Genomic DNA, 26806 nt, shown 5'->3' with positions numbered 1-26806 from the left:
AAGGGACACTCCTGGAGCACCAAGCACAAGTGTCCAGGGAGACTGTGTCACTGGGTTTCACAGGGTAACCACTACATAAGGTCACCCAGCCAAGACTGGGAGATATAGCAGCTCTGCCTAATACATAGAAACAATGAAGAGAAGCAGCCAAAAAGAAGAAACAAAGAAATATATTCCAAATGAGAGAATAGGAGAAAACTCCACAAAAAAAACTAAACAAAATGGGGGCAAGCAACCTACCAGAGACAGAGTTCAAAACACTAGCTATAAGGATGCTCAAGGAACTTAATGCAAACTTCAACAAAGAGATAGTAAGCATAAAAAAGGACATAGAAACCATAAAAAAGAACCAATCAGAAACAAAGAACGCAATAACTGCAATGAAGAATGCACTAGGAGGAATCACCAGAAGACTAGATGAAGAAGATAATTGAATCAGTGATTTAAAAGACAAGGTAGCAGAAAGCACCCGATCAGAACAGCAAAAATAATTTTAAAAATGAGCATATTTTAAGAGAGCTCTGGGACAATATCAAGCACAACAACATTCACATCATAGGGGTACCAGAAGGAGAAGAGAGAAGGCAAGGGATTAAAAAACTATTTAAATAAATAATGACTGAAAATTTGCCTAACCTGGCAAAGGAAATCGACATACCAGTTCAGAAAGTGCAGAGTCCCAAACATGATGAACCCAAATAGGCCCATCAAGATACATCACAATTAAAATGCCAAAGTTTCAAGACAAAAGAGAATCTTAAAAGCAGCAAGAGAAAAGCAGTTAGTTACCTACAAGGGAACTCCTAAAAGATTATTAGTTGATTTCTCAACAGAAACTTTGCATACCAAAAGGGATTGGAACTAAATATTTAAAGTGATGAAAAGCAAGGACCTGCAATCAAGATTACTCTACCCAGCAAAGCTATCATTTAGAATTGAAAGACAGATAAAGAGCTTCCCAGACAAGAAAATGCGAAAGGAGTTCATCACCACCAAATCAGTATTGCAAGAAATGTTAAAGGGACATCTATAAGAAGAAAAAAAAAGTTGAAATATGAATAATAAAAAGGCAATAACTACATATTGATCAATAATTACTTTAAATGAAAATACATTAAATGCTCCAATCAAAAGACAGAGTGTGGCTGAACAGATAACAAGACCCTACATATGCTGTCTAAAAGAGACATAGTTCAGATGGAAAGACACACACACAGACTGAAAGGAATGGAAAAAGACATTTCATGAAAGTGGAAATGAAACAAATTTTTAAAAATAAATAAATAAATAAAAGCAAGCTGTGATAGCAATACCTATACCAGACAAAATTGACTTTAAAACAAAAGCTATAATAAGGGACAAAGAAGGACAACACATAATGATAAAGGAATCAATCCAACAATCAATCCCTTGTAAACATTTATGCACTCAACATAGGAGCACTTAAATGTATAAAGCAAATATTGCCTGACATAAAGTGAGAGAACAACAGTAATACAACCATAGTAGGGGATTTTAACACCCAATTCACACCAATGGACATAACTTCCAGAATGAAATCAACAAGGAAACAGTAGAATGAAATGAAACACTAAACCAGATGGATTTAGTTGATATTTTTAGAGCATTCCACCCCAAAGTAGGAGAATATATATTCTTTTCAAGAACACATCTCTGTCCATAATAGTATGAAAATAGAAATCAATTTTAAAAATAAAACCTGAAAAACACACAAGCACATGGAGGCTAAATAACGTTCTTCTAAACAATGAGTGGGTTATCACAAGATCCATGGAGATAGCAAAAGCAATTATGAGAGGGAAATTCCTAGCAATACAGGACTACCTCAAGACAAAAGAAAAATATAAAATTAACAGTCTAACTTTACACTTATGGGAACTAGAAAAAGAACAACAAATAAAGCCCAAAGTTAATAGAAGGAAAGAAATAATAAAGATCAGAGTGGAAATAAATGAAATGGACTCTAAAAAATAATTCAAAAGATCAATGAAACCAACAGGTGGTTATTTAAAAAGATAAACAAAATTGATAAGCTTTTAACCAGATTCATCAAGGAAAAAAGAGAGAAGACCCAAATAAATAAAATCAGAAATGAAAGAGAAGTAACAATGGACACCTAAGAACTACATAAAATTATAACAAAAAATTATAAGCAATTATATATCAAGAAATTGAACAATCTGGAAGAAATTGATAAATTCCTAGAAGCATGCAATCCTTCAATGCTGAATCAAGAAAAAAGAGAAAATCTGAACCAACCAATTATTACTAATGAAATTGAATTAGTAATCAAGTAACTCCCAACAAACAAAAGTCCTGGACCAGATGGCTTCATAGGTGAATTTTACCAAACATTCAAAGAAGAATTAACACCTATTCTTCTCAAGCTATTCAAAAAAATTCAAGAGGAGGGAAAACTCCCAGGTTCACTTATGAGATCACCACTATCCTGATTCCAAAATCAAAGACACTACAAAAAAAGAAAATTATAGACCAATATCCCTGATAAACATAGATGCAAAAATCAACAAAATATTAGCAAACCAAATCCAGCAATACAGTAGCAGGATCATACACCATGATCAAGTGGGATTTATTTCTGACATGCAATGTTGGCTCAATATATGCAAATCAATTAATGTGATATACCACATAAATAAAATGAAAAATAAAAATCATATCAATAGATGCAGACAAAGCGTTACACAAAATCCAGCATCTATTTATGATAAAAACTCTCAGCAAAGACAAAACAGAGGGACATGACTTAACATAATAAAGGCCATATATGACAAAAACAAAGCTAACATTGTACTCATTGGTGAAAAGCTAAAAGTGTTCACCTTAATCATGAATGAAACATTACAGTCATTTAATCTATGACAAATGAGGTAAGAATATAAAATGGGGTAAAGACAGTCTATTCAATAAATAGTATTGGGAAAACTGGACAGATACATGCCAAAAAATGAAACTGCAACAACATTTTATACCATATATAAGAATAAACTGAAACAACATTAAAAACTTAAATATAAGACACCAAACCATAAAACTCTTAAAAGAAAATGTAGACAGTAAACCCTGTGGCATTTATAAAGAATTCATACAACTCAACACTGAGAAAAACAAAACAATCCAATTAAAAAGTAGGCAGAGGACCTGAATAAACATTTCTCCAAAGAGGACATACAGGTTGCCAATAGACATATGAAAAGACACCCAGTGTGACTAATAATCAGAGAAATGCAAATTAAAAGCACAATGAGAAACCACGTCACACCTGTCAGAATAGCTATCATCAATAAATCAACAAACAAGAGTTGGCCACAATATGGACAAAGGGAACTCTTGTGCACTGTTGGTGGGATCACAAATTGGTGCAGCCACTATGGAAAACGACTTGGAGATTCCTCAGAAAATTAAAATAGAACTACCTTGTGACCCAGCAATTCCACTTCTGGATATTTATCCAGAGAAATCCAAAACACTAATTTGAAAAGATATGTGCACTCCTATATTCACTGCAGCACTATTTAAAACAGCCAAGATATGGAAGCAACACAAGTTCCCATTGATAGATGACTGGATAAAGAAGAGGTGGTACATTTATACAATGAACATTTGTACTCTGCCATAAAAAAGAATGATATCTTACTATTTGTGACAATGTGGATGAACCTAGATTGTATTATGCCAAATGAAATAAGTCAGAGAAAAATACAAATACCACATGATCTCACTTATATGTGGAATCTAAAGAACAAAATAAATGAACGAACAAAACACAAACACACTAATAAATACAGTAAACAAACTGATGGTTGACAGGGAGGAGGGGGGTTGCGAAGCTGAGCTGACAAGATCAAAGGATTAAGAAATACAAATTGGGGGTGGCCAATGGCTCAGTTGGTTAGAGGACGAGCTCTGAACAACAGGGTTACTGTTTCAATTCCCACATGGGATGGTGGGCTGTGCCTTCTGCAACTAAAGATTGAAAATGGCAACTGGATTTGGAGCTGAGCTGCACCCTCCACAACTAGACTGCAGGACAATGACTTGGAGCTGATAGGCCCTGGAGAAACACACTGTCCCCCAATATTCCCCAATAAAATTAAAAAAAAAAAAAAAAAAGAAATACAAATTGGTAATTACAAAATAGCCATGGGGATGTAGAATACAGCAGACAGAGTATAGTCAATAATGTAATAACGGTATAGTGCCAGCTGGGTACTACACTAATCGTGGATATCACTGCATAAATTACATTAAATGTCTAACAAATGTAGTATCCACCTGAAACTAATGTAAAATAATATTGAATGTCAACTGTAACTGAAAAACCTAAATAGATAATTTTTAAAAAGAGACTTAAGCAAAAACAAAAACAAAAACAAAATGATGTGAAGCATCATTGAGACTGAGTCATATTTAACATGAATTTCCAAAATACACAGTGAAGGCAATGGACAATAATAGCTAATGATGAAGGTCAACCTCCATTATGTGAGTTGTGTATTATTTATTGACTTCTTTAGCTGGAATTCACTTTCTTCCAACTCAGCCTTACATTTTCTAGAATCTCAACCATCAGGATATAAAAATAAAAGCATTTAAATTTTTAAAACATAATGCATATTATACCTAAGGGAATGTAGACTTAGACTATAAGGAAGTGTGATGTTAGAATTTTGATTATTGAACAAGAGACAAAGGAAAAATTACAACCCTTTCTTACTGAAGCCCTATCAACTATAGTTCTCAGAATTTAAAGACATGTTAGACACCACCAAGTCTGTTTACATTTACAAGACCAGAAAATTTAGATATAAGGGAATTTATGTTGAGAAGTCATTATTTTTAGCTAAAATGTTTTACTTGAGGCAGTATGCTGTCTGTCCTGCTTAGGAAGATGTTCTGGAATCATATAGATAGGGGTCAAAACCCAACTTTGCTACTTACTTGGTCCCCAGACCAAGAACCTTAGTACTTTGTTCCAAATTTATAATGTTTTTTGAAGTTTGTTTGTTTGTTTGTTTGTTTGTTTTTTCTTCCTGAGGAGTAAGTGAAAAAGGTTCATAGAGGGAGCACTTATAACTAGGGTACAGGAAGATCTTGGTTCATGAGAACTATAACTATTGTTATTTGTTTTTTTTTTTTTCAGAATTTGGAAAAATTAGAAGTTAAAAGAATTTTTTTCCATAATTGGATCAATGAAAAATAACATTTTTTTCAGATGAAAGAATTGCCTAGGTCTGTATTATCTTTAGACTCTTGAGAAGGGTTATAGATAAAGATATTTGTTGTCTACATAGGTTTTAAATTATCATAATCATTTTCATCGATTTATTTGGTGCTGTGATTAACTAAAACCTCCTAGCAGACAGGGATTATATCCTAGTCCTCTTTAGAAGGTAACATTGTGTAGTGAAGATAACAGAATTTGCAAGTAGTTCATTGATTGAGGTGCCGTTCTCTTTTGATAGAGACAAAATCTACTACTAAGGGAGAGTTTGTTTTTTTCAGAAACGTACTTTGAAATTTTTATTTCTCTTTATCAGCTCAGTACCTGATATAAAAAGTCATCATATTTTCTGACTTTCTGCACTATATCAATTATTTTTGTAGGGATTCAGCAAACTTTCATCACAGGCTTTACGTACACTAACATGGACATTGAGGGTATTTTTCGGTCACCAAAAGCTAACTCGACTACTTACACAGGAATCAGGAGTGGGCAGTCAGTGCTAGAGAGAAGACTGGATAGACATATAGGACATCTTCCATCTAAAATAAAGTCCATTATAGGAAAATTACAGCCACTCTTAAGTTTCCCTAGAGTGGATTTGTGTTTTTCGGAGAGTATGAGATACAGCAATGGCTATAGCTTTTAAAAACACCAAAAAATAGCACAGAGCAGCAAAAATCAATAGCGATAGTTTATTCATAAGGCAAACAGTATAAATAGTTGAGTCTGACACCTTTTGTACATCACAAATTTCATGTTCCACTAAGGACTGGCAGATTAATTACATAGAAACTTTAGTCAGCAGGTTTTCCTTTCATGAAAAATTATCAAAGGGACAAACACTTCTTAAATGTCCTCTTTTTGTTGATTACTTTAAAAATTAAGTTGTTGATAAAAATGTCAATATAAATGCATTATTAATTCATATTTTATGTATTTTTGCAGACATGTTTTTCAAAATATCTATCTTGGTTACATATTTTCATACATATTTTTTTCTAATTCAGCGAAAGTCATTGCACTATAGAGTATTTCCAGCCAGTTTTCAAATATCTATTAGCCCATTGGGTGCACTTCATTCAGTTTACCCTTAAAAAAAATGAGTCACAGGTTAAAAGAAGCTGTAAACATCTTTGAAGTACACATGATATTTGGAAAGTCAATGAAATGGAACACTTGCAAGTAAAATATGAGAAGTCTAAGAAATGAAAAGATGAAAACAGAAATTATTTATCGCCATTGTCTGGTTAAGCCTCAGAATCACATCCCTAAATTATCAAGTTCTTGTTACCATCTGGCCTTACATCTAGCAATATTTCCCTGGATTTATGTAGACACATCACATGATACAGACACATCATCATTAAAAACTGAAAGCACTTAACGGCACTGAGTAACTACATTTGCAGATCATTAAAAAAAACAACAACAGTGAAATCCTACTTAGCATCTAGACTACATCTGCTTAGTTTTAGAAGATCTTACCTCAGGGTTACAGGAGAAATAAGCATCTAGTTACACCCAGTAAACTCTATATCTTATGGCTGATTCTAAAGGTATTTGGCTCTATTATATTGGCTTAAAGCTGTGCTTTGTTTTCATCACGATTGTATTGGTCCCTTTGTAGCTCACGGTGAATGGTTTATAAGATGTTGTGCCATTTTCATATACTTGAATTGATGTTTATGCATATAACTATCTTTGGCTTCAGGTATTTTCATTTTGTTGTCAGGATATTAGTATGCATATGCAGAGAAATGCTGATGAGACGCCACACTTTTCTGTTTGCTCAGAGAGATGATGGTGTGTTGTAAACCCAGATATTAAAACAAACAGCTAGAAGAGTTCATTTCTTTCAGACTTGATCCCTGAATGTTTTTCTTGCTTGCAGTTGAAACAGGCAGCCAAAGAGCGTCAGATTAATAACCCCCTTATACATCATATTTACTTGTACCGTTGTTATGCCATCAAGCAGAACAAAAATCAACACAATTGCTTATGTTATTGAGTACTCACACGGGGCCAAAAAGTCCTCTAAAAGCTACATGTGAATCAATGCATTTAATCCTCAACACCACCCTATGAGGGAAATCCTAGTATTATCATGATTTTGCAGATGAGATAGCTGAAGTATACTTTATTATACATAAAGTATAATAATTTTCTCAACATCACACTGTTGGTAAGTGGTAGAGCTGAGATTCATGTCTAAAGAGTTTGGCTCTAGAATCTATACAGGCGACTACTATAACATATTATATGGTCTCTCAACAATAGTTGACACCTGAAAGTGCGGAATGATTTAATTTGGAAGGGAATTTAAGTTCAAGGAAATTTGTGAGCATTGTCCACCCATATCAATTATCACAAACTTTATCTGATTTATATAACATCATAAAATACAGGAATTGGTACATCTAGAACTGGATATGGCAAAAATGAGAAAAGGAGCCATACAAATTAAAGGAAAAAGGATGTAAAAATTGATAATAAATACTATAATCACAGCCAGTAATTGAGATTGATTGTTTTCTTCAAAAAGTTCAATGCTGAATTGATATAACATGATTATAAAAAGTAATAGACTATTATTCATAGAAAAAATTTCAAAAATATGAAAATACATTAAAAGTCACAATGTCTTTATATGTTCACTGGAGAAATCTTTCAACAGAAGTATAGTAATCAAGTTACATTATCTGTTCTAGGTCACAAAAGCAATGTGATTAACAAATTTATCACATGAAACTAATATCATGTTAATCCCAAATTTGGTGGTAATTTAATTAAAAATAGAAAACTCTATATCAATTTCACAAATGTACATAAAAAATTTTAAACAGAAATACTAACAAGTAGAATTAAAAATTATTCAACATTAGCAAACAGGATTTGATCCAAGAATGCAAGTGAAGGTCATATTATAAAATACATTAGCTACTAAGTAAAACCAAAAACATAGTCTCAATTTAATATATGCCCAAACTAATAACTTAACTGACTCATCTCAAGTTTTAAAAATGAATTGAATAGTAATAGAGAAGGATTCTCCTTTCATAAAATATTTTAAATCAATTTTTTAAACTTTCTCTTTATAATCAGGAAAAATATTCTGCTTCACCAGTCTTATTTATTATTTATCAACTTACAATGGTTCAACTTATAATTATTTTTATTTTACAGTGGTGTGAAAGTGATATGCACTCAATAGAAACCATACTTTGATTTTTGAATTTTGATCTTTTCCCAGGCTAGAGGTATATGGTTTGATACTGTCTTGTGCAGCTGGGCAACCACAGAGAGCTGAAACTCCCAGCCAGCAGCTCGGTCAAGAGGGTAAACAACTGATACTCTACAGTGTAGTATTAAACGTATTTTCGACTTCCTGTCTCTGTGATTTAAGATAGGTTTTATTGGAACATAACCCCATTAAGTAGAGGAGCACTTGTAGTATAATTTGGAAATTTTGGTCTGGTTAATGAAATAAGTCAGAAAATAAAATCGGGAGTAATAAATAATGGAAGAGAAAAGATAACTATATTATGTAGAGATGAGGTTACTTTATCCCTAGGAACTCCAAAACACATCATATTAAAATTAACCTGAATTTAGTAACATGGTGGATAATTTTACCAAAGTCAATATTCCAGCAACTACCATAGATACATATTAGGTGAGCAAAGATATGAGAAATCCACATCCTATTGCAATAGTTAGGAAAAGCTTTTTGCAGATTACCCTAAAACTGAACTTTGAAAGGGAAAAGAAATGAGCTAGTTGAACCAAAAGAAATGAACTAGTTGAACGAAAAAGGACAACATTATCACTAAAGGGAATACAAGTTAAAGTTGGCATTTGATTGGCTCTCTCTCTCTCTCTCTCTCTCTCTCTCTCTCTCTCTCTCTCTCTCTCAAAGGTTTTTGTAATACTGCTATCCTTTTTCTGACTTTCCTTTAGTATTTTCTTCTGTTTGTTCTTACACATGAAACCTTTTACCAAGCTCTGCATATTACTCCTCTCCCAATACTGTTAAACTGTATATCAAATTATTTGGAATTAACAAATATATTTATTTTGTCATTAAGTACTGTGAGACACTAAATTTCTCCAAATGTCAGTTTCATTAAGGTTTTCATTTTCTTCACTTTCATCAGAGTCCTGGATGAATGGATGGCAGTCATAGGCATGAGTGGACAAAGGACAACCCAGTCATTCTTAGAATGGTTTCCATTTAATTCTGTTACTCATGGGTAACATTTCTCCATTTTATTTCCTATCTGTGACAGAGTTAGCAGTGAATGCATTGAGGACACTGAAACAGTTCTTGTTCTCTTTTCCCACTTCATGGAATTGGACCATACTATGACCTTCATTCATATCACAAAGTTCTGGCCCTGCAGGTGATCTGAAGAACACAGATGGATAAAGGTGCTATTCAGTATGGAATAAGTGGATTATTCCATATGCACTCTCTTGTAAGGCTTTATTTGGAATTTACAGTTATTATTAATAGTAATATTGAAAAAGTTGCTTTACAGCCTTTTTGTTTCCATTTAAAAAAGGAGCATCACTTTTAGCTAAGCAGAACCAAAAAACGGGTTATTTGTTTGATGGCATTGTTTATGAATACCAAAAGTTTTGTTTGGTGGTATTGTGCATAGAACAGAAAACGCCCTAGAAATGGAGGCATTCTAAGAACAAGATACTTGTATGTCTGTCTTTCATTTGTGCTGTGTACTCGTGGCCTCTCCACTTATCTTCAAGTCTTATGATTGACCCCACCTAGTCCACGATGTACTCCAATCCGCTCAAAGCATCTCTCTAGGTTTAGCCCATAATACTAATTTCCTTATTACCTTGATATTTACTAGGTCAAATTAAAACACTAGAAAGAATGTGATTAGACTATTTGAGGGTGTTTGTGTTATATTTTATTATAGGTCTCTGTCTTATGGATGGGCCACCTTTGAATTAGATAGCATGTAGTCTAATCAACAATGGTGAGAGAGGAGAGGGTTAGTGTGGGAAAAATGCCAGTAATTGATATTTTTAAGCTGAATTTGTGTCTATTTATTCAGTTTTTTGTTTTTGTCCAATACCATTTATTAAGTGCCTACTGTGTACCAGACGTTATTCTAGGATCTGAGGTATGGGTCCTCAGGAAAAAAAAAAAAAAATCAGGTACAGGTATGAAAAGTGATAGGTTTGCCACTATTGTTGGTAACAAGAGAAGAATTCTCTGATAAAGTGACATTTGAAAAGAGGCATTCCAGATGAGATGAAGGAAGTCATACAACTATCTATGGGATTGGTATTCCAGGTATTCTGTGATGTGAGCCTACTTGGAAAATTTGAGGATCAGGCAAGGACATAGGTGTTGTAACAGAGAATGACAGGAAAATATAAAAAATGAGATCTGAAAGGTAATGAGGTCTTTAGACCATGGAAAGAACTTTGATTCTTGCTTTTTAAAAATAGAAACCCATTGGAGCATTTGAGCAAAGAAGAGGCATCAATTTATTTATCTTTTTCTTTCGAAAAATTATAATGGCTAGCTGTGGAAGTATTTAGTACAGTGGCAAGAATTAGAACAGGGAATTTTTTCTCAATATAGCTGTGGATGATGTAAGCACCATGGCTGGTATATGTCTATTGCAATTACATTGAAAGCCTGACTAATCAAATCCAGCATACCCAGTGATACACCCTACTATACTTAATATTTATAGAGCAGACAAAAGAGTTCCTAATTTATATAAATATAGATTTTATGAGGATATTAACAATATCAGGAAAGCTTCATATTCATGAACAGCCTTCTGTATACCCTTATAAATTTAAAAAAATTACCTATGCTAGTTTCTGTTAATTCCTCTTACAGAGTTCTGTGTGCACTAAAAGTGTGACCTATTCATTTCATACTCATTAAGAAATCAATTTTTAGAGCAAATGTTACAAATGAATATTTAATTTAGTTGCAATTAAGAATGTGTATTTACAGAACATTTCTTATTAATTAACACAAACTAGAATGACTAAAAGTAGAAAAATTTGACCTTCTATTATAACCATTCACTTGGCTTGGCATTTTCAAAAGCACCAGAACTTGATCCAACCTGGTCCTGTCTCCCTCTGTAAACATATCTCTTCCTAATGAGGTTCCACTCCCTAGGCGGTATGCAGCAGGTTGAGTTCTTTGCATTTCTCTGCAGTCAAACACTTAATTCTCCAGCTGATACTGAGGAAGGTTTAATATGCAGAAGCCATTCCAGATAAGTTGCTATTATAAAGTGCCTTGCTATTACTCATAATGAGCAAAAATGAGTGACTTTCCTCAAAATGAGGTCTTTAGTATAAATATAAACACAATATGTTTTGATACACAGTTGAGCTCTACCCTAGGTACCACAAATCAGGAGAAAAACAGCATCCTAATTTAACAAGGCCTTTGTCATGTTTTTCTTCTTGCGTTTTTCTTTTCATTAAAAGTCAAGGTTGATTGCAAATAGTTTCACACTACGTTGTAAAACTTTATTAAGCCAATTATCTAATTTCAGAATAACTGTTTTCACTAACGCCAAATGAATAAAGAGTAGGTCACATCATTTCCACAGAAGTTTAAGAAAATTACCTGTGTTCTTCTTCCTGATCATGATTCCCCAAAGAAGAAATTGTAAACATATTCTTATCATGTTACACTTTATCAAACATGCCTAAGCTGCCAAGTCCCAATGACAGACTGTGATGGTTTCAGAGTTCACTTCAACTCTTCAGAAATAAATAACTTGACAACTTAAGCCACGAACGTTACTTATAGTTTTCTTAAAATTATAGTCATTTTGTTAAATATAGTCATGAAGAAATAAGAGATAGTTTCATCTATTGTTTTATCACCACGGAGCAATGTTTCCTGGCATTTAGAAATTGGTCTTTGTCTGCTATACACAAGCCATGTGTAAAGAGAATTAATAGGGCCATGGTTATGTTCTTATTAATATTATACATTAATCTTTTGAAAGGTTGGCAGAGGATTGGTACCCAACATTGTTAGAGCTAGTAAGTAATTATTCATTGCAGATTTATGCCAGAATGTACTTAAGCAACAAGATGCTTTCTTAAATGTTAATTAAGAGATTTCTTAATTAATGATACTTTGTGTTGTTTCTGTGTAGCATTGAACTGGAGCACTCATATTGTCAAATAAGTTCCTCTGAATAAATCAAGTTTCAGTAATGATCATTTGCATTTTTGTCAGGGCAGGATATTACAGGGAACACTATGCATGAAGACACTGCATAGACTGGATGGACAACCATAGAAGATCTCTCCCAACCTTAATGATTATTGAGAACATTTAGTAATATTATCTCTGGATATTAAGAAACTGATATTTCTGCTGGCAATTATTTTTTATGGAAATAAGCAATGATTTACATCTTTCATTTATCCCCATTCCCCAGGGCATATGCATTTTCAAATATATGAATGAATCACATAAAAGGGATCCTTTTTGGAATGTTACATAACCATTTTATGATATATGTTTCCTTGATGGGCACTAAAATAAAAATGTTTAGGGAGAAATATAGAGGTTAATCAAATTTCTATTTTGGAAGACTCAAACAGGAACAATTCTTAATTATTTTCTGTAGGATTTGGGTTTTAATTTGTAGTAGGAAACACTGTTCTAATGTCACAGTATGCCAAGCACTGTCTGCCTGGTGGTGGTGGTGGTGGTGGTGGTGGCGGCGGCGGTGGTGTGTGTGTGTGTGTGTGTGTGTGTGTGTGTGACAAATAGACTCAATGATGTATCTGTGCTCTTAGTTTTTACCTTCACATAGAAGTTGTGATGGTTACCCAGGGAACTGCAACCACATTTCACAACTCGCTTAAAAATTTTTTATAGTATTATATTCTGTGGTCTATCAGATTTAAAATAGTCGTATTTCCTTTAATTCATGTATTACTTTGTTAGTGAACAGACTTTGGGGTTTCATTTGGCAGTCTCCCAGTTACAAGTATTATGCTTCTGACATATAGCTTTGATGAGTAGCAAAGATAATCTATAATTCTTCATTTTGATCAGTATATAATGGAGACTACAATGGTATCAATTATATATTAAAAAAAACCTTGTTTCTCTGTGGTTCCAAATTAGTCCATTTTCAATCTTTTGTGAATATGTTGATGCTCTCTTTGAATTGCCCTTACAATTTTTGGAATTATTTTTAATTTATTGCACAGTTTCACGACATATTTCTGCATGTAGTTTACTTTACCCCTGAAATACGGTCACATAATTACCAACAGGCCAATTTCAAAATCTGTTCCTATTTTCCAATCTCTGCACTATCAATGAAATCTTCATATAGTAATATGATTTTTAAAAAAATCATGTTATTTAGGTATGATTGACATATAAAGAGCTATACATATTTAACACATAGAACTCGATGAGTTACAAGATAAGTACATACCCTTGAAACCATCACCACTATCGAGGCCATAAACATATTCATTATTTTTCAGTTTCCTCCTGATTTTTTTTATTATTGGTGTTGTTATTGTTGCACAACGTAAAATCTTAGCAAATTTTATTTTATTATTTTTAAAGATTCTTTATTACAAATATAGCTAGCATACAATATTATATTAGTTACAAGGGTACACCATAGTTATTCAACATTTATACACCTAAAGAAGTGATTACTATGATAAGTCCATCAACTATCTGATATCATACTATTGCTATCACAGTACTATTGACTTTATTCCATATGCTGTATATTGCAATCTAATGATTTATTTGTCTTACACTTGGAAATTTGGGCCTCTTATTTCCTTTCACTTTTTCCTCCCTTTTTCAATTTTTCAATTACAGTTGATATTCAATATTATTTTATACTATTTTCAGGTGTATACCATAGTGGTTAGACATTTATATAATTTAAGAAGTGATCCCCCTGCCTAGTACGTACATGGCACTATACATAGTTATTACCATATTATTGATTATATCCCCTATACTTTACATCTCCAAGACTATTTTGTAACTACCAGTTTGTACTTCTTAATCCCTTCATCTTTTTTACCTGACTCCAAACCCCTTCTATCTATCACCCCAACAAATCTAATACTATAGTCATTACAATATTATTGACTATGTAACTGAGGCTTTACCCTACATCCCCATAACTACTTTGTAACAATCAATTTGTATGTCTTAATCCCTTCCCCTATCTTCACCCTTATCCCCAGTTCCCTAAAATCTGGCAACCATCAAAATATTTTATGTATCTATGAGTTTGTTTCTCTTTGTTGTTTATTTTGTTCTTTAGATTCCTCATATAATCAAAATCACATTGCATCTGTCTTTCTCTGTCTGACACTCCACTCAGCACAATACCCCTTAGGTCCGTCCATGCTGCTGTAGATGGCAAGAACCCATTCCCATCGATGGCATAGCAATGTTCCATTGTATATATATATACCACCTCCTCCTTATCCGTGCTTTCCATCGACAAACACCCAGGTTGCCTCCACATCTTGGCCATTGTAAACACTGCTACAATGAATGTATGGATGCACACATCTCAAAGTAGTGTTTTGGGTTTCTTTGGATTAATACCCAGAAGTGGGATTACTAGATCTTTCTTTTCTGCTACCCAAGCTTTTCTTGGTTTACATTTTCATGAAATATCTTTTTCCATCCTTTTACTTTCTGTCTGTGTGTATCCTTCAATCTGAAGTGATTCTCTTGTAGGCAGCATATGTAAGGGTTTTGTTTCCTTATCCATTCAGTCCTCCTATATCTTTTGATTGGAGCATTTAATCCATTTACATAGAAAGTAATTGTCGAGTATATATACCCCATCTTTATCAATCATCTATTGAAAAAATACCAGTCTGTCATAAGAAAAGATGAAATAGTGCCATTTGCGATAATGCGGATGGATCTTGAGATTATTATGTTAAGCGAAATAAGTCAAACAGAAAAAGTCGAGAACCATATGATTTCACTGATATGTGGGATATAAAACTGAAAGCAACAAAGGAACAAGACAAACAAACAATGAAACAAAAACTCATAAACACAGATAATAGCTTATTGGTTACCAGAGGGTAAGCGGGGTGGGAGGTGGTAGATGAGGGTAAACAGGATGAAATATATGGTGATGGAAGGAGAACTGACTCTGGGTGGTGAACACTCAATGCAATGATATATAGATGATGTAATACAGAATTGTACACCTGAAATCTATGTAACTTTTCTAACCATTGTCATCCCAATAAACTTCAATTAAAAAAAAAAAAAGAAAAGAAGTGCTGATAGATATGTAGGTATTGCCATTTTATTACTCATACTTTTGGTGTTTTTCATCTTAAGGAAGTCCCTTAACGTTTCTTGTAATTCTGGTTTGGTGGTGATGAACTCCTTTAGTGTTTTCTTGTCTGGGAAGCTCTTTATCTGTCCTTCAATTCTAAATGATAGCTCTCCTAGACAGAATGCCCTTGGTTTTGGTTCTTGCTTTTCATCATGTTGAATATTTTATACCAATCCCTTCTGGCCTGTAAAGTTTCTGTTGAGAAATCAGCTGACAATTGTGTGGGAGTTCCCTTATAAGTTACAAGTTTGATTAATGCCTGGTAGTAGTTGAAAAATATCATCCCTTTTTAATTTATTGAAAAAAATATTTATTGAGTTCCCATTATGTACCAATCAGTTGCTAAAGAAATGACAGGGAACAAACAAATACCACAGCCAAGTAAATCACCTTAAAACAAAATAAATTATAAATATATAACATGTAGATATTGACAAATGTATGGGGAAAAAAGTTAACAAAAAATGATATACAGATCTGAAGGTAGAAGTGGCAATAGGGACTTACAAATTAAATTGTCTCTCTAGGACAGTGTAACTGATTCAGCAAAACCCATAAAGAAGGTAAAGAGGTGAATAATTTGAAGATACAAAGGAAGAACTTTCCAAAAGTGGAGACAGAATGTGCAAAAGTCCTGAGGTACAAATATGCCTGGTGTAGTCAAGGAATAACAAGGTTGGAACAGAGTAAAACAAAGGAAGAATAATAGATGATGGGGTAAAAAATATGGTAGTCAGATTCTCATAGGGTCTTGTAAGCCATTGAAAATAATATGGGTCATACTCTAACGAGGTGAGAAGACTTTGAAATTTTTTGAGCAGAGAAGTCTCCAGATTTGACTTATATGTTAGCAACATCTTTCTGGCTATTGAAACATGTTGTAGGATTACAAGAGTGGGAGGAGAAAAAATCTAAAAGAATATTAAAACAATATAGGGGCATTATAAGATTAATTTAGACTAGATTTAGTAATGAAGGTGGTGAAAAGTAGTGAAATTATAGGTATATTCTGGAGATAATAGGCAACATGATTTTCTGATGGATTGAACATAAGGTATGATAAACAGGAAGAAGCTAAAGTATTATTGTAGATATTTAAACCTGAGCAGATACAGTAAAGGAATTGCCTATAATGAACAAAGGAAAGTTTGGAGTATACTAGGTAGAAATATTGTGAGCTTGTTTTTACATATTACATTTTAAATGCCTGTTAGATATTCAGGTAAAGATATCACAGAAAGTCAGTTATATGCTTCTAAATTTTGGGGCACTATCAGTAGAATGAGTGAAAGAAAGAGGTTCAAGGCTTCCAAATTGGGGTACTTTAAGAGGTACAGGAAATGAAGAGAAATGAAGGAGAAAAAAAACGTAGATTCAATGACCAATGAGATAATGGAAGATTTATTAAAATTTATGGAGATCTTTAAAGATTATTGACAACTCAAGTAGAAATCCATATTATTTGTTATGATTAAAATGATCTAATTTCCAGTTGCTTTCTGAAACACTAGTATGTCCCTTTATCCTAAGGATCCAGCAAAGTTTCTCCCTTCTTTAGACATTTTTATCCTACCTAATTACTTGTTGTACCTGCTTCCCTCTACACTATGCTTTTCCTACACTTCCTCTCTATGCGGTAAAGTGATTTCTATTTATCTTTTGTCCATGACTTCCTTTCCAACTTCAGAAAACTCTTTTAAAAAGTTATTCATTTGCTTTTATTTACTAGTTGGTATGGTGTCAAAGTTTAACTTTCTCACACTCACACACATGCACGTCTCCAATTTATTTTTATTTCTGTATGAATACAGAAACATACATTTCACTTCATAAATTACTTTAAATCTATGAGTTTAGATTTCCTAAACACAGTTTTGACTCTAGCATAAATTAAAGCACTGCCACTGTACTTTGCTTCAATAAAGTTTAATAACATTACTTTGGATTTAATAAGACTTCATTGTCTCACTGCCCATCTATAACTTGCATATGAGGTTGATTAGTCTAAGTTTTGTGTGTGGACTTACCACTGTTTATTATGTAGAGAGATGGCCTTGCCTTCCTGCTGATTATTACATTTTAGCCTTAAGAACTTAGAGAAAGATGACCATTACTTTACCTATTCTTTCTCCCATCTTTTCCCCAATTTTATCTACCCTACAACTCTACTCTTACATGCACCATGAGAGCATATTTTCCACTAAGGATATTCTTTCCTTATAACCTGAAATTAAGTAAAATAAAGGGAAAATACATTATCCAGTAATTTTTATAAAAGTTTTAAAAATACCTAAATACACATCATGTTACTAGTTAGATATTTAAGTGTATCAAAATTTCTCAATTATTTGGCCCAGGGCCGTAAAAAAAACACATCTATTCAGTTTCTTTGGTCATTTATTATAAAATTCTATAGGGCTAGAAATCTTTATCAAAACACAATCTGGTACTTGAATTTGAGAGAATTGTGATCAATTGCCTTGTCCTCTGTGTTGCCACTAAATTTTAATTCAAGGATAACAATCAAAGTGCAAGTGTTTTCCTGGAGATTAATGATCATTCAAGAGGCTCTCTGTTCCTGGGACAAATATCTATCATTAATCCTATAGAAATATAATGTAAGAAAGTCATTATCACTACCATCAAATGCAAGTTATTGTTTTCTTTCAAGGAAGTGCTTACTCTAATTAAAGATGGTGAAAGGTCCAAGATGGGCATTCCATAGGTAGAAGAGCTCTATTAATTTACTAAACAAGGAAATATCAGAAAAGAAAAGAAAAAATCTTGGACAGGTAGTGATATAGATTTGACTTGATGGGAAGGAGTTTTAAGTTCAGCAAAGTACATTGCTAAATAAGGGTAACTTAAATGTTGTCCAAATCCTGCCATGTCTGTGTGTTTGGGTCACTGCTTATTTTCCTAATCAATGTGTTGGTAATCAAAAAATGCTTTAATTCTTTATTAGATTTTATCAGGTTCACTATGGCCTATCCACAATGTCTTCAAATTGCCAATGTAAGCTTTGGGAATGGGCTTAAGCCAACTTCTCCAACAAGTCTTTTTCTGAATGACAAGCAAGTTGCTGTCCTGAAATTAGAGGTGAAGTCAAACTTTTATGCAGCAACACTAATATTTTCAGGTAAAAGTATGAAAAAACACACACAGAAAGTTAATTAATTCTTTCTTTTGTTCAACATGTGAGCACTAAGTGCTAGATCGTCTTCTAAACACAGAGAGTAGAGCTGTAGAAAAGAGAGACACACTCCTGTCCTCAAAAGTGCATATTATTGTGAGGGGAAAATGGATTAAATAATAAACATGTGCATAATATGCGAAACAGTGCCAGAGAATGAAAAGTGCCACGCATACATTTAAAGAAACAGTGATTTAGGATGGGGTGCAATTTTAGAAAGGTTCTCTGAGATGCTATTTGGGTGCTCTGAATGGACGTAAATGATCAGGCTATGTAAAGATATGGATTAGAAAGTTGCAGAAAAAGGGAGCAACAGATACACATGCCCTAAGACAGTAAGTCTTTGCTTTATTCGATGAATATAAAGAAGGTCAGCTGACTGGAAGAGAATAATCAAGCGGAGAATATTAAAAAGGATTTCGGATGGACAATGGGGAGAAGGTTGTTTAAATCCTTTCATAGCATATGAAGGAATTTGATTCTTCTTCTTAGGGTTATGGGAAGCCATTGTAGAATTTTTTGTAAGCAATAACAGAAACTGATTTACATGTTTAAAAATGATTTCTCTGACTACTGACGAAAACCATCTCCTTAACAAACCTCTAGTAAGACTCCTCCAAGCTATCTTCTCAATTAGGCCTCAACCTTGGCCTATCAAAACTACAGACTCAGCACAAATGACACACCTACCTCCCCACTCCCACACGCACAGAAGTGGTAAACACTAAGAGACTTGATCAAACACTAGCATTGTTTCTAACAGCTCAAAACTGATTCACTAGAAGCATGACTCCAGTCCCCTTAATTTTCTGCCTGGGAAAGCTCAAGTCTGAGAAAGAAGTTCCTGTTTATTCCAGCCAACACTTGAAGATAGGGGCTTCTGTCTTCCCAGTCTCTGTGGGAGGATAATAGCCTAACTTCAATAAGTGTCAGTTAGCAAATCCAGATAGCTTAATCACATTAACAAATCCCCCTTCTCACTTTTTTTTTTTAAATTTTCAGTTCCTTGATTCTGCTCAAGCTCCTGCGGATCTCTTTCCCTATTCCCTCCCTTTCCCTTTAAAATACCCAGTCACCTCTACACAAATTAAGGTTGAGATCAGTCCATGTTGGACCCTCTACCATATTGCAGTAGTTATTAATGAATAAATCTGGCCCGACAGCTGCAACTATTATCTGGCTTTGCTTATCTTTGACATTGCTTGAAGAATAAAATGACTATAGGAGAATAAGAATTGAAATAGTGAGAAAAACAAGTAGTTAATGAAGTAGTTTAAGCAAGATATTGTATTGGCAAGGGTATAATAGTACAAATGGCGAGAAGTGCTGTATTTTGAGGATAAAATTGTGGTTACCACGGGTGATGGATTGCATTAAGAGTATCAGTACTTTTACTTTAAAAAATTATTTTATTTGTCCATAGAATTTTTTCAGTAAATGGGTAATATTTTTATTTTTTTATTAAAATGTAATTTACATATAGTGAAATACATAGATCTTGAGTACAGTTTCTTGAGTTTTGACAAATAGACTCAGAACTCACACTTTTATCAATATTTAGAACATTTGCATCACTTTGAATGTTACTTTGTTCCCCTTCCTTTCCCAGATCCTTCAACACAATAGATTACCACTGTTCAAATTTCACTGTAGATTAGCTTTGCTTATCGTAGAACCTCAGGTAAATTGAATCATAAAGCACATACTCTTTGTACATGTTTCTCTTTACTCAGCATGTTTTTGAGATGTATCCATGTTGTTGGATGTTTTAGTAGCACTCATTTTTCATTGCTGAGTGTTACAGATTGAATACTTGTGTAGTCCCCAAATTCATATGCTGAAGCCCTAAGCCCCAATATTGTGGTATTTGGAAGTGGGATCTTTCAGAAGTAATTAAGTGAAGCCATGAAGGAGAAGACTCCTTGATGGAATTAGTGCACTTATAAGAAGAGGAGGAGACAGAAGAACTTCCTCTTGCCGTGCAAAGACACAGCAAGAATTTGGCCACCTGAAAGTCAGGAAAAGGGCCCTCACCAAGAACTGAATCTGCTGCCAACTTGATCTTGGACTTCCCGGTCTCCAGAACTTTAAGAAATAAATGTCCATTTTTTAAAGCCACCCAGTCTATGGTATTTTGTTATAGCAACTGGAGCTAAGAAGACACTGAATATAATTGTGTTGTATAAACTTAACACAATGTGTTCATTCAGTCTTTCCTTGATAAACATTCCAGTAGTTTCCAATTTTGGGCTTTTATGAATAAAAATCATGTGTGAGATTTTCTTGGATATATTTTAATTTTTTTTTCTTTTTGTGAATACCTAAATATGGAATTGGTAGGTCGTAGGGCAGATGTATGTTTAATTATATGAGAAACTACCAGAATGATTTCCCAAGTGCTTGTGCAATTTGTCATTCACCAGCAATGTATAAGAGATCCAGTTGCTCCACGTAAACAAACACCTAGTATTGGCAAGTGTTTAAATTTTAGCCATTTTTGTGGGTGGAAAGGAGTATCACATTGTGGTTTTAATTTGCATTTCTCTGATGACTAATTATGATGAGCATCTTTTCATATGCTTTTGAATCATTTGTATGTCTTTATTTGTGCAGTGTCCATTTACTTTTATTGCCTTCTTAATTCAGTTGTCTTTTTTATTATTGAGCTGTTGGAGTTATTTATATATCCAAAATGAGAGCTCCTTGCTATTTATACATACTGAAACCATGTTCTGTCAACAAAATCTTTGCCTATTCCAAAAGCATTAAGATATTTCCTTCTCTCCTTTTAGAAGCTTATTTCTTTTAGCTTTTACATTTAAGTTTATAATTTATCTCAATTTAATTTTGAGGTTTGATATGTATTATGGCCAAGTGTTATTTTTTTATGCAGATATTACATTTTTCTGTATCATGTCTTCAAAAAACTTTCCTATTCTCATTAAATCACTTTAACAAATTTGGTTAAAAAATTAATTGCTCATGTAACAGGGGTCTATCTTCACTCCCTACTTTCATTCATTGATGTATTTGTTTACGTTTAAACTAATAGAACACTATTTATTATAGGTTTGTAGTAAGTCTTGAAAGCAGGTTTTATAAGTCCTTTTAAATTTTTTAAAATTTTTGTTCTGGTCAATTCTCTAACTCTTCTGAATTCTCTCTAGAATATCCAGACATGACTCTGCACTCTTCTTAACAGAAAGACCAACAGAGTCACTGTCTTTCACTTGTAAATGGATATATACATCGGCCTGAAATCTTTTGTCGTGTAGCTACATGGGTGAGAGAAAACAATGCCTGGTCTCAGTCATATTTCAGTTGGCAGAGCTGAGCATATTGGCCCCAAGACTTAGAGGTACATGTTGATATCTATTTTCCGCTCTACTAGTAATTTTTACTAATATATTACAAAAGTTAGAACTCTATAGGAGAAGAGAAGTAAGATGCACCATGATTCCTTTCTTCCCTTGAAACCATTGCAGAATGCAGTAATTGTTTTTTAACTGTAACATAATTTTCAGAACCATATTATAGCAAACTTACCCCAGAAACCACCATAAAAAAGAAATAATAACTCTATACAAATATCATGTAATTTAAAAAATGTGTTGTGCCTTCTGCATAGTTCTATTCCAGCATTAATTGAAAATCTAAATTCAGCTAATGAGTTTTCAATAGAAACCATAGGGAACTCCTGTTGAGACTATTAAAAAACATTATTTATTTATTCATTTATTTGCAAATGCATATATAGAGATGAGAATGGTTTTGCTGTTAGTAAGATGTGCCATTTTTGACAAATATTTAAAGTGGGGAATAAAGTAAAAAAGATGGATTTAACTCAGCTTTTCTCCCATTTCAAACAGACTGATCATCAATAAACAGAACACTGAAACCCTAAAACAGTACCATTACCCATTCGGAATATAGAAGGCTAGACCCATCAGCAAAACGAAGATATATATTTCCAGCCCATAATTTGGGCATCATGGCACTTCTTTAATGCACCACAAACTAGGTAAAATTAATATTCTGTAGCAATTGTGGTCAATATGTATGAAGAACTACCACTGAAAAGATGAAAACCTATAAAACACACTGGAAGATAAATGTTTTCTGAGCTTCTAAAATGCTTAGATAGGTTTGTTGATTTTTGTATCTTCTGAATCTGAATTCTCTATTCATAAAACCATCAAAATAATATGATCTCTTTGACAAGTTATAGTCACAAAGTTGGCTGAGAATAATGAAGTGGAATGGGGAAAGAGATTCTGTTATATATGGCCTCAGGGAAAACAGGCAGCATATGTAATAGGAATCTTTAAACTCTTGAGGCTAATTTGAAGCAATATGTTTCATGTCCATGTTCTCCTTCTTTAAAACCTATGACCTTTATAATTGCTGCTGAAATACATGATTAGCTTCCACAAATTTGCTCTGACTTAGCTCACACGGTCATGAAAAGTGAAAATGTTAATGAACAGTGAAATAGTGACAGAAAAATAAGAGAGAATAAAGAAGTTGGTTTGGAACAAAAGTCCAAGTTTTGTTTACTCTATTTGCTCTTTAAAACATAGATTATTGACAATGTCATAATAAAAACTGAGGCATAGAGTGCATCTCGTTGTATGTGTTTTCACATGGTTTTCAACGATGTGAGATTACCTTAGTATATAATAATAACTAACTCTGATACAACACTCAAAATGATATATGTGTTGTGTTACATACTTTGCATTCATTATCTTGTCAATCTTTAAATGGTAGAACTGTACAAATAGGAAGGATAGAATATAATGTGATGATTAAAACCTATCCTAGAGACAGATACATAGGTTAAAACCCTAGGTCTTCCATGTATTAGCTGTGTGATTTTGTGTAAGTTATTTAAGCTGTCTTCACTTCAGTTTCCTCATCCACAAAACAGAGGTAAAAATACTTGTTAAATTGGCAATAATAAAATTAAATGAATTTTTACACAAAGAATTCTAAAAACATGCTGCTGATATATAATGGGTTTTCAATAAATTATGTACAGATGCAATAAATTGGATCCATGTAAAGGTGTTAATTATAATTCTCATGTTTGCCCAGGTAGCTGATGGTGGAAATAGACCTAAAATCCAGATCTGCTATACAAATGAAAGTTCATATTGAATTAATGCCACATGCTATCATCCTCCCTTCACAAAATTAAGTATCTAAAATAATTCCTTATGTAATTATATTTGTTGAATGCATTTATAGAATAATGTTTCAAAAGAAATGATTGATTTTGGGACACCAATTGATAATGGTACTTAAGTATCCAAACCCTAAGAGGAATTCTAGGATATTTTCAATAATCCCAAGCCACCTTTTAATTCATAAATGATAATTACTTTCTTTTATAGAAGCCCTGTCAAGTAACTCATTATTATTGTCTTATAAAGGCTAGTTAGTGTCTTTCTTGTTCATAGACTGACAAAGCTCCAAAAAGGTGAGGGCATTTAGAAAGAACCCTCAGACTAGTTGTCAGGACCAGTGCTTAATCTTCACTCTGACACTAATCAAATAGGTACAAGTAACTTTTTTTTCTATTTGTTCATGTATCAAAGAAGGTTTTAATTAGATTCTGACTAAAATTTGCTACAGGTTCTTTTAAATGCATTCCACTAAATCAGAGAACACAGTAGGGGAGATAATGGCAGAGCATGTAGCTGTTCTAGCAAAATCACCCAGATCGCATATGTAACCCAACATGTACATTACTTAAGTGCCCATGTGCAATAGGAGAACAGCAAAGATATGTCAAGTAAATTATCTGATATCTAATATTAGTCTTAGATAAGACTAATAACATAAGGCAATGTTTATGTTCATAATAACACCATGGATTCTCACACAGAATCCTGCACTCAAAGTATATATTAAATATTACATTTACAAAACCCCCATAAAGTCGTGTTTATTACACTGTCTTTACAGAAAACGAAACCCAGCATTCTCAGAAATTTCAAGACGTCTTTTAATATGGGTTATAGTTAGTATTTAAATTAAGTCTTTCAACTCTAAGTCCAGTTTGTGGTTATTACACCATAGCTGGCTATTTATAAAAAGTTAACATGTTTCTGCTCTGTAATGTTTTCATCTTTTTATTATTACTATTTTTTTTTTTTAAAGAAAGCAATAAGAATTTGGAGCCTGCATATTCCCATTGTATAAAATAATATTACAACCCAGAAGTTCAAAACCAAATGAGAAAGAACATTCTATAAAGGTTACAGTGCAAGAATGGGTTCTGGTTCAGATTGTGCTTTACTACTTGCTGAATCAGTGAGTCTTATCATTTGACTTTTCTCTTTCTTAATAACTGCATCTGTGAAACTGAGATCATAACTACACCTTCATTTCATAGGGATGTGAGAACTAAATGTTAATATTTATAATGTACTTAGCACCATTACTAGATCCCTCAATAGATGCTAGCTGACATTGTTATTGCTGTTGTTCAAATATATCCAAACTGAACTGTCCATTGTCACCTTGTTTATAGAATCTTCATCCTGACTCACCATATTTCAAAGTATTATATTATATAGCCAAATTTCAAAACAAAATGTACAACTAAATAAACAGAATTTGTCTGCCAAAATGTCCTGATATATCCAAAGATAGGAAACAGAGCAGTTATATGTTTGTTTAACTTTAATATCCTTTGATAGCATAAAACTCATTATCCTCATCTATAATGTAACAATTATAACCTAAAAATGTCTAAAATCTTCTGACAAAAAATAGTTTTAACACTTCCCTTTTTAAGAGAACTATTAAACAACATAATGCCCATAATATTCTGTATATTTAAAATTTGTTGAGAGATCCAAGAAGATGGAGTACATAAATGCTGTGCTTGCTTCCTTCCATAAACACATTAAAATTACAACTAAATTATAGAACAGTCAACCTGGAGAACCATCTGAAGTCTAGCAGAACTGAAGTTTTATAGCTAAGGATATAAAGAAGAAACCATATTGAGACTGGTAGGAGGGGAGGAAACATGGAACGCACCAGCCCCAAACTTCCATATGGTGATTGAGAATCAGAAAGGATATCTTGGCCATGGAAGTCCCCCCAGAGGAGTGAGGGAACCCATCCCGACACCAAGCTCCCCAGCCAGGAGCACTGCTGCTGAAAATAAGAGACCCAACAACATCCGTCTGTGAAAAACAGTGGTGATTTCAACCATCCAGGTAAGATGGAAGGCTGTGGGAAACCCATATGTCCTCTCAAAGGGCCCGTGCACAGACTCACTTACTCATAGGCACTCACCCTGGGATCTGGCAGAGGGACAGTGATTCGGCAGACTGAGGTGTGGCTATAGAGAAAGGACCGGACACAGTCACCATTTTCCCTGTGTAGGGTCCTCTTCCCATGTAGCTGCCAGGCAGGCGCCATCTTGCCTGTGTTGAGCTTCCCCACACACAGCCAAATCTAAATCTAAATTGGTCTGGGGAGCAAGCTCAGACCCTGCGCCACACAACTCCCCTGATGCTGGAGGTACTTTCTCGGTGAGCAGCCTGCCCTGCCTACATTGCACTCTTTCTTGAAAACTATTGGAGTCCATGGATCCCAGGCAGGTGACAGCCAGCCTTGGTGTCCTCTGAGACTTTTGTTGAGTAGAAACAGGATCATCACCGGCACCAAATCAGAATCTACATTAACCTGGTGAAAACAACTCTTCCCACTCTAGTGATTCCCTAAGACTCTGCCTTACCCAAATTGAGGCTTTATCAGTGGCTGAAACTTAAGGGAGCTGGCAGGTGACAGCAGGTCTTCGTGTATCCTGGCTTTTTGCAGAGCTACCCAAGGCCTGGTACTGGTGGCAGCAGTTTTTAGTTTGCAATGTGGCCTCTCCCATGAACTTCCAGGTTTAGCATTGGGAGCAAACCACAGTGGATTGAATTGTAACTCCTA

This window comes from Rhinolophus sinicus, linkage group LG02 (genome assembly GCF_036562045.2).
Source record: "Rhinolophus sinicus isolate RSC01 linkage group LG02, ASM3656204v1, whole genome shotgun sequence".
Classification (NCBI taxonomy): Eukaryota; Metazoa; Chordata; class Mammalia; order Chiroptera; family Rhinolophidae; genus Rhinolophus; species Rhinolophus sinicus.
This window is presented reverse-complemented; position numbering follows the sequence as displayed.